Below are 11,279 nucleotides of genomic sequence, written 5' to 3' on the forward strand. Positions count from 1 at the left end.
TGATCTAATTGCAACTAAAACTAACATTTCATAGTCGGACAAGTACCTGTTTAGTCCCTGTACTGTAGCGTTTTGTTCAATTTAGTTATTGTACGTTTATTTTGTGTAATCTAGTCCGGTACTTTAAGATTTAGAACAATTAAGGACAACATTAACACCGTAATTTTTCCGTTAAGTTTTTTTCTACGTGGCATTCGAACTGCCATGTCGGATTGTGCGATGTGGCATAAAAGAGTGCAATACGGACAAAAATATAGTTAATAGCTCCGACCTTAGCTCAGTTGGTAGAGCGGAGGACTGTAGTTTGATTAATCTAAGTTGGAAATCCTTAGGTCGCTGGTTCGAATCCGGCAGGTCGATTGATTTTTTACAATATTAAGCTTTTTAATTTTTCCTTTGAAGAGCTAAAAAAAAACTGTTGCCGGGATCGAACCCAGGTCTCCCGCGTGACAGGCGGGAATACTCACCACCAATGCTGCATAAAACGTTAAGGCGGCTAGCCCGCCGATTTTTTTATTTATTTTTTTTAGTTTTTTTTTATTTTTAATAAAATTAAAAATTAAAATTTTTTAAATTTAGTAATAAAACATAAGGTTTCCATAGTTGTTTCTTAGAAACTATTTACGAAAGTGGTTGTAAAATTGTTCAAAATATTGTTTAAACCATCTAAATACATAAAAAACTAAAATTAAGAACTAAAGAGGCATTTTTTTGAGAAATTAGTGGACCAAACCGCCTTTGGCTGTTTGCGGTGTATAATCTCGAAAAAATACGCGATTTGAAAAAAAAATTTGACCAAATCAGACTACCGAGTCAAAAGTTATGCCTTCCAAAACTTTTTCGACATTTTCAAAATAAAAAATAAAATTCGCCGAACCGGCCGGTTAGGCGGTCTAGGCCATTCCTCGCGGCGGCCTCCCCGCCAAGCGCGAGGCGCGATTTTTACAGCACTGCTCACCACTATACTACAACGACTCGCGCGGCAGAACAGGACAGTCACATATTACTATTTAAGTAAACCCAATCCAATGTGACACCATGGTGCGTGTGGCCATGTAATTGCAACTGAAACTATTATTTCATAGTCGGACAAAGTACCTGTTAAGTCCCCGTAGTGTAGCGTTTTGTTCAATTTAGTCATTGTACCTTTATTTCGTGTAATTTAGTCCATTTACTTTAAGATTTTGAACAATTAAGGACAATATTAACACCGATAATTTTTTCCGTTAAGTTTGTCCACGCGGCATTCGAACTGCCATGTCAGATTGTGCGATATGGAATAAAAGAGTATAAATCGGACCAAAATAATGTTAACAGCTCTGACCTTAGCTCAGTGGGTAGAGTGGTGGACTGTAGTTGGACTAATCTAAATTGGAAATCCTTAGGTCGCTGGTTTGATTCCGGCAGGTTGGATTGATGTTCTAATATATTAAGCTTTTTAATTTTTCCTTTGAAGAGCTAAAAAAAAAAAAAAAAGACGCCGTTGCCGGGATCGAACCCGGGTCTCCCGCGTGACAAGCAGGGATACTCACCACTATACTACAACGACTGCAACAGAACAGGACAGTCACAAATTTCTATTTAAGTAAGTCCAATCAAATGTGGCACCATGGTTCGTGTGGCGATCTAATTGCAACTGAAACTAACATTTCATAGTCGGACAAAGTACCTGTTTAGTCCCTGTACTGTAGCGTTTTGTTCAATTTAGTTATTGTACGTTTATTTTGTGTAATCTAGTCCGGTACTTTAAGATTTAGAACAATTAAGGACAACATTAACACCGTAATTTTTTCCGTTAAGTTTTTTTCTACGTGGCATTCGAACTGCCATGTCGGATTGTGCGATGTGGCATAAAAGAGTGCAATACGGACAAAAATATAGTTAATAGCTCCGACCTTAGCTCAGTTGGTAGAGCGGAGGACTGTAGTTTGATTAATCTAAGTTGGAAATCCTTAGGTCGCTGGTTCGAATCCGCAGGTCAGATTGATTTTTTTACAATATTAAGCTTTTTAATTTTTCCTTTGAAGAGCTAAAAAAAACGCTGTTGCCGGGGATCGAACCCAGGTCTCCCGCGTGACAGGCGGGAATACTCACCACCAATGCTTTTTTATTTATTTTTTTAGTTTTTTTTTTTTTTTAATAAAATTAAAAATTAAAATTTTTTAAATTTAGTAATAAAACATAAGGTTTCCATAGTTGTTTCTTAGAAACTATTTACGAAAGTGGTTGTAAAATTGTTCAAAATATTGTTTAAACCATCTAAATACATAAAAAACTAAAATTAAGAACTAAAGAGGCATTTTTTTGAGAAATTAGTGGACCAAACCGCCTTGGCTGTTTGCGGTGTATAGATCTCGAAAAAATACGCGATTTGAAAAAAAAATTGACCAAATCAGACAACCGAGTCAAAAGTTATGCCTTCCAAAACTTTTTCGACATTTTCAAAATAAAAAATAAAAATTCGCCGAACCGGCCGGTTAGGCGGTCTAGGCCATTCCTCGCGGCGGCCTCCCCCCGCCAAGCGCCGAGGCGCGATTTTTACAGCACTGCTCACCACTATACTACAACGACTCGCGCGCAGAACAGGACAGTCACATATTACTATTTAAGTAAACCCAATCCAATGTGACACCATGGTGCGTGTGGCCATGTAATTGCAACTGAAACTAGCATTTCATAGTCGGACAAAGTACCTGTTAGGTCCCGTAGTGTAGCGTTTTGTTCAATTTAGTCATTGTACCTTTATTTCGTGTAATTTAGTCCATTTACTTTAAGATTTTGAACAATTAAGGACAATATTAACACCGATAATTTTTTCCGTTAAGTTTGTCCACGCGGCATTCGAACTGCCATGTCAGATTGTGCGATATGGAATAAAAGAGTATAAATCGGACCAAAATAATGTTAACAGCTGACCTTAGCTCAGTGGGTAGAGTGGTGGACTGTAGTTGGACTAATCTAAATTGGAAATCCTTAGGTCGCTGGTTTGATTCCGGCAGGTTGGATTGATGTTCTAATATATTAAGCTTTTTAATTTTTCCTTTGAAGAGCTAAAAAAAAAAAAAAAACGTTGCCGGGATTAACCCGGGTCTCCGCGTGACAGGCAGGGATACTCACCACTATACAACGACGCACAACAAAACAGGACAGTCACAAATTTCTATTTAAGTAAGTCCAATCAAATGTGGCACCATGGTTCGTGTGGATCTAATTGCAACTGAAACTAACATTTCATAGTCGGACAAAGTACCTGTTTAGTCCCTGTACTGTAGCGTTTTGTTCAATTTAGTGTTATTTTGTGTAATCTTAAGATTTAGAACAATTAAGGACAACATTAACACCGTAATTTTTTCCGTTAAGTTTTTTTCTACGTGGCATTCGAACTGCCATGTCGGATTGTGCGATGTGGCATAAAAGAGTGCAATACGGACAAAAAATAGTTAATAGCTCCGACCTTAGCTCAGTTGGTAAGCGGAGGACTGTAGTTTGATTAATCTAAGTTGGAAATCCTTAGGTCGCTGGTTCGAATCCGGCAGGTCGGATTGATTTTTACAATATTAAGCTTTTTAATTTTTCCTTTGAAGAGCTAAAAAAAAATGCTGTTGCCGGGGATCGAACCCAGGTCTCCCGCGTGACAGGCGGGAATACTCACCACCAATGCTGCATAAAACGTTAGGCGCCCCTAGACGCCGATTTTTTTATTTATTTTTTTTAGTTTTTTTTATTTTTAATAAAATTAAAAATTAAAATTTTTTAAATTTAGTAATAAAACATAAGGTTTCCATAGTTGTTTCTTAGAAACTATTTACGAAAGTGGTTGTAAAATTGTTCAAAATATTGTTTAAACCATCTAAATACAAAAACTAAAATTAAGAACTAAAGAGGCATTTTTTTGAGAAATTAGTGGACCAAACCGCCTTTGGCTGTTTGCGGTGTATAATCTCGAAAAAAATACGCGATTTGAAAAAAAAATTTGACCAAATCAGACTACCGAGTCAAAAGTTATGCCTTCCAAAACTTTTTCGACATTTTCAAAATAAAAAATAAAAATTCGCCGAACCGGCCGGTTAGGCGGTCTAGGCCATTCCTCGCGGCGGCCTCCCCCCGCCAAGCGCCGAGGCGCGATTTTTACAGCACTGCTCACCACTATACTACAACGACTCGCGCGGCAGAACAGGACAGTCACATATTACTATTTAAGTAAACCCAATCCAATGTGACACCATGGTGCGTGTGGCCATGTAATTGCAACTGAAACTAGCATTTCATAGTCGGACAAAGTACCTGTTAGGTCCCCGTAGTGTAGCGTTTTGTTCAATTTAGTCATTGTACCTTTATTTCGTGTAATTTAGTCCATTTACTTTAAGATTTTGAACAATTAAGGACAATATTAACACCGATAATTTTTCCGTTAAGTTTGTCCACGCGGCATTCGAACTGCCATGTCAGATTGTGCGATATGGAATAAAAGAGTATAAATCGGACCAAAATAATGTTAACAGCTCTGACCTTAGCTCAGTGGGTAGAGTGGTGGACTGTAGTTGGACTAATCTAAATTGGAAATCCTTAGGTCGCTGGTTTGATTCCGGCAGGTTGGATTGATGTTCTAATATATTAAGCTTTTTAATTTTTCCTTTGAAGAGCTAAAAAAAAAAAAAACGTTGCCGGGATCGAACCCGGGTCTCCCGTGTGACAGGCGGGATACTCACCACTATACTACAACGACTCGCACAGCAGAAACAGGACAGTCACAAATTTCTATTTAAGTAAGTCCAATCAAATGTGGCACCATGGTTCGTGTGTGATCTAATTGCAACTGAAACTAACATTTCATAGTCGGACAAAGTACCTGTTTAGTCCCTGTACTGTAGCGTTTTGTTCAATTTAGTTATTGTAATCTTTAAAGATTTAGAACAATTAAGGACAACATTAACACCGTAATTTTTTCCGTTAAGTTTTTTTCTACGTGGCATTCGAACTGCCATGTCGGATTGTGCGATGTGGCATAAAAGAGTGCAATACGGACAAAATATAGTTAATAGCTCCGACCTTAGCTCAGTTGGTAAAGCGGAGGACTGTAGTTTGATTAATCTAAGTTGGAAATCCTTAGGTCGCTGGTTTGAATCCGGCAGGTCAGATTGATTTTTTACAATATTAAGCTTTTTAATTTTTCCTTTGAAGAGCTAAAAAAAATGCTGTTGCCGGGGATCGAACCCAGGTCTCCCGCGTGACAGGCGGGAATACTCACCACCAATGCTGCATAAAACGTTAGGCGCCCCCTAGACGCGATTTTTTTATTTATTTTTTTAGTTTTTTTTTTATTTTAATAAAAAATTAAAATTAAAATTTTTTAAATTTAGTAATAAAACATAAGGTTTCCATAGTTGTTTCTTAGAAACTATTTACGAAAGTGGTTGTAAAATTGTTCAAATATTGTTTAAACCATCTAAATACATAAAAACTAAAATTAAGAACTAAAGAGGCATTTTTTTGAGAAATTAGTGGACCAAACCGCCTTTGGCTGTTTGCGGTGTATAAATCTCGAAAAAATACGCGATTTGAAAAAAAATTGACCAAATCAGACTACCGAGTCAAAAGTTATGCCTTCCAAAACTTTTTCGACATTTTCAAAATAAAAAATAAAAATTCGCCGAACCGGCCGGTTAGGCGGTCTAGGCCATTCCTCGCGGCGGCCCCCCCCGCCAAGCGCGAGGCGCGATTTTTACAGCACTGCTCACCACTATACTACAACGACTCGCGCGCAGAACAGGACAGTCACATATTACTATTTAAGTAAACCCAATCCAATGTGACACCATGGTGCGTGTGGCCATGTAATTGCAACTGAAACTAGCATTTCATAGTCGGACAAAGTACCTGTTAGGTCCCGTAGTGTAGCGTTTTGTTCAATTTAGTCATTGTACCTTTATTTCGTGTAATTTAGTCCATTTACTTTAAGATTTTGAACAATTAAGGACAATATTAACACCGATAATTTTTTCCGTTAAGTTTGTCCACGCGGCATTCGAACTGCCATGTCAGATTGTGCGATATGGAATAAAAGAGTATAAATCGGACCAAAATAATGTTAACAGCTCTGACCTTAGCTCAGTGGGTAGAGTGGACTGTAGTTGGACTAATCTAAATTGGAAATCCTTAGGTCGCTGGTTTGATTCCGGCAGGTTGGATTGATGTTCTAATATATTAAGCTTTTTAATTTTTCCTTTGAAGAGCTAAAAAAAAAAAAAAAGACGTTGCGGGGATCGAACCGGGTCTCCGTGTGACAGGCAGGGATACTCACCACTATACTACAACGACTTGCACAACAAAACAGGACAGTCACAAATTTCTATTTAAGTAAGTCCAATCAAATGTGGCACCATGGTTCGTGTGTGATCTAATTGCAACTGAAACTAACATTTCATAGTCGGACAAAGTACCTGTTTAGTCCCTGTACTGTAGCGTTTTGTTCAATTTAGTTATTTTGTGTAACTAGTTAAGATTTAGAACATTAAGGACAACATTAACACCGTAATTTTTTCCGTTAAGTTTTTTTCTACGTGGCATTCGAACTGCCATGTCGGATTGTGCGATGTGGCATAAAAGAGTGCAATACGGACAAAAATATAGTTAATAGCTCCGACCTTAGCTCAGTTGGTAAAGCGGAGGACTGTAGTTTGATTAATCTAAGTTGGAAATCCTTAGGTCGCTGGTTTGAATCCGGCAGGTCAGATTGATTTTTTACAATATTAAGCTTTTTAATTTTTCCTTTGAAGAGCTAAAAAAAATGCTGTTGCCGGGATCGAACCCAGGTCTCCCGCGTGACAGGCGGGAATACTCTCCACCAATGCTGCATAAAACGTTAGGCGCCCCCTAGACGCCGATTTTTTTATTTATTTTTTTTAGTTTTTTTTTATTTTTAATAAAATTAAAAATTAAAATTTTTTAAATTTAGTAATAAAACATAAGGTTTCCATAGTTGTTTCTTAGAAACTATTTACGAAAGTGGTTGTAAAATTGTTCAAAATATTGTTTAAACCATCTAAATACATAAAAAACTAAAATTAAGACTAAAGAGGCATTTTTTTGAGAAATTAGTGGACCAAACCGCCTTTGGCTGTTTGCGGTGTATAAATCTCGAAAAAATACGCGATTTGAAAAAAAAATTTGACCAAATCAGACTACCGAGTCAAAAGTTATGCCTTCCAAAACTTTTTCGACATTTTCAAAATAAAAAATAAAAATTCGCCGAACCGGCCGGTTAGGCGGTCTAGGCCATTCCTCGCGGCGGCCTCCCCCGCCAAGCGCCGAGGCGCGATTTTTACAGCACTGCTCACCACTATACTACAACGACTCGCGCGGCAGAACAGGACAGTCACATATTACTATTTAAGTAAACCCAATCCAATGTGACACCATGGTGCGTGTGGCCATGTAATTGCAACTGAAACTAGCATTTCATAGTCGGACAAAGTACCTGTTAGGTCCCCGTAGTGTAGCGTTTTGTTCAATTTAGTCATTGTACCTTTATTTCGTGTAATTTAGTCCATTTACTTTAAGATTTTGAACAATTAAGGACAATATTAACACCGATAATTTTTTCGTTAAGTTTGTCCACGCGGCATTCGAACTGCCATGTCAGATTGTGCGATATGGAATAAAAGAGTATAAATCGGACCAAAATAATGTTAACAGCTCTGACCTTAGCTCAGTGGGTAGAGTGGTGGACTGTAGTTGGACTAATCTAAATTGGAAATCCTTAGGTCGCTGGTTTGATTCCGGCAGGTTGGATTGATGTTCTAATATATTAAGCTTTTTAATTTTTCCTTTGAAGAGCTAAAAAAAAAAAAAAACGTTGCCGGGGATCAAACCGGTCTCCCGTGTGACAGGCGGGATACTCACCACTATACTACAACGACTTGCACAACAGAACAGGACAGTCACAAATTTCTATTTAAGTAAGTCCAATCAAATGTGGCACCATGGTTCGTGTGGCGATCTAATTGCAACTGAAACTAACATTTCATAGTCGGACAAAGTACCTGTTTAGTCCCTGTACTGTAGCGTTTTGTTCAATTTAGTTATTGTAACTTTATTTAGAACAATTAAGGACAACATTAACACCGTAATTTTTTCCGTTAAGTTTTTTTCTACGTGGCATTCGAACTGCCATGTCGGATTGTGCGATGTGGCATAAAAGAGTGCAATACGGACAAAAATATAGTTAATAGCTCGACCTTAGCTCAGTTGGTAAAGCGGAGGACTGTAGTTTGATTAATCTAAGTTGGAAATCCTTAGGTCGCTGGTTTGAATCCGGCAGGTCGATTGATTTTTTACAATATTAAGCTTTTTAATTTTTCCTTTGAAGAGCTAAAAAAAAGCTGTTGCCGGGATCGAACCCAGGTCTCCCGCGTGACAGGCGGGAATACTCCCACCAATGCTGCATAAAACGTTAGGCGCCCCTAGACGATTTTTTATTTATTTTTTTAGTTTTTTTTTATTTTTAATAAAATTAAAAATTAAAATTTTTTAAATTTAGTAATAAAACATAAGGTTTCCATAGTTGTTTCTTAGAAACTATTTACGAAAGTGGTTGTAAAATTGTTCAAAATTGTTTAAACCATCTAAATACATAAAAAACTAAAATTAAGAACTAAAGAGGCATTTTTTTGAGAAATTAGTGGACCAAACCGCCTTTGGCTGTTTGCGGTGTATAAATCTCGAAAAAATACGCGATTTGAAAAAAAAATTTGACCAAATCAGACTACCGAGTCAAAAGTTATGCCTTCCAAAACTTTTTCGACATTTTCAAAATAAAAAATAAAAATTCGCCGAACCGGCCGGTTAGGCGGTCTAGGCCATTCCTCGCGGCGGCCTCCCCCCCGCAAGCGCCGAGGCGCGATTTTTACAGCACTGCTCACCACTATACTACAACGACTCGCGCGGCAGAACAGGACAGTCACATATTACTATTTAAGTAAACCCAATCCAATGTGACACCATGGTGCGTGTGGCCATGTAATTGCAACTGAAACTATTATTTCATAGTCGGACAAAGTACCTGTTAAGTCCCCGTAGTGTAGCGTTTTGTTCAATTTAGTCATTGTACTTTATTTCGTGTAATTTAGTCCATTTACTTTAAGATTTTGAACAATTAAGGACAATATTAACACCGATAATTTTTTCCGTTAAGTTTGTCCACGCGGCATTCGAATTGCCATGTCAGATTGTGCGATATGGAATAAAAGAGTATAAATCGGACCAAAAATAATGTTAACAGCTCTGACCTTAGCTCAGTGGTAGAGTGGTGGACTGTAGTTGGACTAATCTAAATTGGAAATCCTTAGGTCGCTGGTTTGATTCCGGCAGGTTGGATTGATGTTCTAATATATTAAGCTTTTTAATTTTTCTTTGAAGAGCTAAAAAAAAAAAAAAAAAAAAAACGCGTTGCCGGATCGAACCCGGGTCTCCCGCGTGACAAGCAGGGATACTCACCACTATACTACAACGACTTGCACAGCAGAACAGGACAGTCACAAATTTCTATTTAAGTCAATCAAATGTGGCACCATGGTTCGTGTGGCGATCTAATTGCAACTGAAACTAACATTTCATAGTCGGACAAAGTACATGTTTAGTCCCTGTACTGTAGCGTTTTGTTCAATTTAGTTATTGTACGTTTATTTTGTGAAATCTAGTCCCGGTACTTTAAGATTTAGAACAATTAAGGACAACATTAACACCGTAATTTTTTCCGTTAAGTTTTTTTCTACGTGGCATTCGAACTGCCATGTCGGATTGTGCGATGTGGCATAAAAGAGTGCAATACGGACAAAAATATAGTTAATAGCTCCGACCTTAGCTCAGTTGGTAAAGCGGAGGACTGTAGTTTGATTAATCTAAGTTGGAAATCCTTAGGTCGCTGGTTTGAATCCGGCAGGTCAGATTGATTTTTAACAATATTAAGCTTTTTAATTTTTCCTTTGAAGAGCTAAAAAAAATGCTGTTGCGGGGATCGAACCCAGGTCTCCCGCGTGACAGGGGAATACTCTCCCAATGCTGCATAAAACGTTAGGCGCCCCCTAGACGCGATTTTTTTATTTATTTTTTTTTAGTTTTTTTTTTTTTTAATAAAATTAAAAATTAAAATTTTTTAAATTTAGTAATAAAACATAAGGTTTCCATAGTTGTTTCTTAGAAACTATTTACGAAAGTGGTTGTAAAATTGTTCAAAATATTGTTTAAACCATCTAAATACATAAAAACTAAAATTAAGAACTAAAGAGGCATTTTTTTGAGAAATTAGTGGACCAAACCGCCTTTGGCTGTTTGCGGTGTATAAATCTCGAAAAAATACGCGATTTGAAAAAAAAAATTTGACCAAATCAACTACCGAGTCAAAAGTTATGCCTTCCAAAACTTTTTCGACATTTTCAAAAAAAAAAATAAAAATTCGCCGAACCGGCTGGTTAGGCGGTCTAGGCCATTCCTCGCGGCGGCCTCCCCCCGCCAAGCGCCGAGGCGCGATTTTTACAGCACTGCTCACCACTATACTACAACGACTCGCGCGGCAGAACAGGACAGTCACATATTACTATTTAAGTAAACCCAATCCAATGTGACACCATGGTGCGTGTGGCCATGTAATTGCAACTGAAACTAGCATTTCATAGTCGGACAAAGTACCTGTTAGGTCCCCGTAGTGTAGCGTTTTGTTCAATTTAGTCATTGTACCTTTATTTCGTGTAATTTAGTCCATTTACTTTAAGATTTTGAACAATTAAGGACAATATTAACACCGATAATTTTTTCCGTTAAGTTTGTCCACGCGGCATTCGAACTGCCATGTCAGATTGCGATATGGAATAAAAGAGTATAAATCGGACAAAAATAATGTTAACAGCTCTGACCTTAGCTCAGTGGGTAGAGTGGTGGACTGTAGTTGGACTAATCTAAATTGGAAATCCTTAGGTCGCTGGTTTGATTCCGGCAGGTTGGATTGATGTTCTAGTATATTAAGCTTTTTAATTTTTCCTTTTAATTTTTCATTGAAGAGCTAAAAAAAAAAAAAAGACGCCGTTGCCGGGGATTGAACCTAGGTCTCTCGTGTGACAGGCAGGATACTCACCACTATACTACAACAACTTGCACAACAGAATAGGACAGCCACAAACTTCTATTTAAGTAAGTCCAATCAAATGTGGCACCATGGTTCGTGTGGCGATCTAATTGCAACTGAAACTAACATTTCATAGTCGGACAAAGTACCTGTTTAGTCC

At 37.7% G+C, this 11,279-nt stretch overlaps 3 non-coding genes across 3 annotated transcripts; all 3 read left to right on the forward strand.

Moving 5' to 3' along the window:
- The first annotated feature begins 266 nt into the window (after positions 1 to 266).
- On the forward strand, positions 267 to 360 carry TRNAY-GUA. The gene is made up of 2 exons: positions 267 to 303; positions 325 to 360. It is a non-coding gene; the product is annotated as a tRNA-Tyr (tRNA).
- Positions 361 to 3,449: 3,089 nt separating this feature from the next.
- On the forward strand, positions 3,450 to 3,542 carry TRNAY-GUA. The gene is made up of 2 exons: positions 3,450 to 3,485; positions 3,507 to 3,542. It is a non-coding gene; the product is annotated as a tRNA-Tyr (tRNA).
- A 4,690-nt stretch (positions 3,543 to 8,232) lies between these two features.
- Positions 8,233 to 8,326, forward strand: TRNAY-GUA. Its single transcript has 2 exons — positions 8,233 to 8,269; positions 8,291 to 8,326. It is a non-coding gene; the product is annotated as a tRNA-Tyr (tRNA).
- The last annotated feature ends 2,953 nt before the right edge of the window (positions 8,327 to 11,279 follow it).

This window comes from Ipomoea nil, unplaced genomic scaffold, assembly GCF_001879475.1.
Source record: "Ipomoea nil cultivar Tokyo-kokei standard unplaced genomic scaffold, Asagao_1.1 scaffold2876, whole genome shotgun sequence".
Taxonomy (NCBI): Eukaryota; Viridiplantae; Streptophyta; class Magnoliopsida; order Solanales; family Convolvulaceae; genus Ipomoea; species Ipomoea nil.